Source organism: Lagopus leucura, unplaced genomic scaffold (genome assembly GCF_019238085.1).
Source record: "Lagopus leucura isolate 7727_CA_CO unplaced genomic scaffold, USGS_WTPT01 20046-0_obj-0_obj, whole genome shotgun sequence".
Lineage (NCBI taxonomy): Eukaryota > Metazoa > Chordata > Aves > Galliformes > Phasianidae > Lagopus > Lagopus leucura.
The window spans coordinates 1-2,164 of record NW_024964742.1 but is presented as its reverse complement, the minus strand read 5'-3'; the positions used below and the strand labels follow the sequence as shown (position 1 = coordinate 2,164).

Here is a 2,164-nt window from a genome sequence, read left to right as displayed (position 1 = left end):
AACCTAATTTGGAGAAGAAAACTGAAGTTTTTTAACTGAGCTTGGAGGGGCTTACTAAACAGCAGGTCAGCCTGGATCCAGCTGAGCTCCTGGATCAGCTGTTTTCTGTTGGACCAATCTCCTGTGAAAAGCCAAAAGAAGAAATCCGGCTCTAAGGGCTCAGAAAGAATAAATGACACAGAGCCCAGGCCACCTGAATATTTTTTTTTTCCCAGGAAAGATGTGAAGAATAAAGTTGTTCCAAAAACTTTCCTCAGTTTTCCTTGTTCCACTATCAAGTAGACAAAAAGCATCAGCTTCTCCCATTTGCATTAAGTACCTCAAATGCTGTGGACCACTGACATCGTTTGATAGAAAACACATTCTTAACACAGAACATTTCTTACATCCAGCCAAGCATTAGCAAAGACTCTCGCCTCCCTCAGAATCCTCTTCCTAAATTGCAGCCCTGAGCTCCCCTGCCATGCTGCTGCAGTTTGCCAGGTGATTATTACTCAGCAGAACTGCCATGGGAACAGAGGCAGACACTTCTCATTACTTCCCAGCTTCTAAGCACACATTTTTAAAGTCAGCTGTTTTGCTTTTCTCCAGCTTTACTTCAAGCCCCGGGCAGAGACATTCCTGGATCCGTCTGGTCTTACTAACATTGCTAATGCAACATTTAAAGGCTGCTGCATGAACAGGAACCTGGGATCTATTTGTGCCCACAGGCCCCAGGCACCATTTATCAGCTTGCCTCCAGCAAACAAATCCCTTGATAACAACAAGGCATGTTAGGTTCACTTTTCCATTTAAAGGAAATGGGCAAAACTCAGCGCTCATTTTCCAGCAAAATGTGCATTTCATTGCTTTTGTTAAGCAACTCTTGCAGAGACAGTTACCCAGCAGTGGAAATAAAGCCAGGCAAGGAAACAGACCTGCAGGAACCAAGTCCTACTTGTCACACTGCCAGCGAGACACTGAATCATTGCATTCCAAGAGCCAACTTCAGAGCAAGAAGGCACTAATGTGGTGAATCTCATGAAAACCAAACACCAGCATCATATTCTACGCACACGCATGCACAGTTCTGTCTTGTCTGGATTTGAGAAACAAGATCCTGAGGTAAGGTTGCTTAGAATAACTTCTGAATAACACCACAGGGACATTCTCCTGCTTAAGTACATTGAACAGAGTTCTCTCCAGAATAGCCCAGGCTCTTCCACTGTCACACCAGGCAGACCAGAACCATGACAGCTCTGCGCTGAACAACTCCAGCATTTATTCCAGCCACCAGGAGTAATTTCTCCCAGTACATACATTCCATAAGATCAAAACTTACAGCATTAGGAAAATCCTCTTTCAGTCTTTAGAGAATGCAGTAAGCCTTAAACACGCATCCAGGAATCTTCTGATGCTTCACGTACGTTTCCACGTGAGCCCATGGAGGTATGTGCACAAACTCCACTGCTTGTTAGCAGGACTGGAAACCCTGGCTTGAAAATACACCCCAGAGTGTTCTGGTGTTAACAGAAACATTGACAGATCTCAAAAGCATTATAATAAATTCTTTCTCAGAAAATACTGGCCTGCTAACTGTTGCCCAGGATTCTTATCAGTCAGAAGCAGTGAATCCCTTGTCTCATTCACCATCTGGGCAGCACTCTCGGTTCATCTGAAGAACAGGACGTTGCACCATCCCACCTCATGGCAGAAGAGTGAATTATAGAGATACTGCAAGACTCAACTACATAAAGTGCATATAATATGGAAAGAGACAGCCCGTATTCCAACAAGCTTTAGTCCCCCTGACAATTAACATCCAGACGAGCTTGTGGGTTTGAAATGTCACCGTTCGGCCAATGAATCAGCCAGTGAGATAGTCCAGTCTGCATTTCTGATCCATCTGATAAGGAATCATAACAGCTTTAAGTGCCAAGGATCTGTCAGGGCCTTTAGTTTAGAAATACTCATAATCCCATCATGCAATCCCATCCTCACCGTTCTGCCAACAAGCAGAAAAAAAATGGTCATGGGTAAAAGCCAAAGGAACGTGAAAAAGTCGTCTTATTTTGCTGAACAGCCGTACACCATTTGCATGAGCGCTGCAGAAAACCTGCAGAAAAATCAGCTGTCATTCAGCTTCTGCTTCTGTATCACATCCTGACCAGAAGGGGGAAAATGC

General features: G+C 44.2%; 1 long non-coding RNA gene across 1 annotated transcript; it reads right to left on the bottom strand.

Moving 5' to 3' along the window:
- Positions 1-821: 821 nt before the first annotated feature.
- Positions 822-2,142, bottom strand: LOC122191841. Its single transcript, XR_006182473.1, has 2 exons — positions 1,981-2,142; positions 822-1,885 (listed from the first exon to the last, which is right to left on the bottom strand). It is a non-coding gene; the product is annotated as an uncharacterized LOC122191841 (long non-coding RNA).
- Positions 2,143-2,164: the final 22 nt, after the last annotated feature.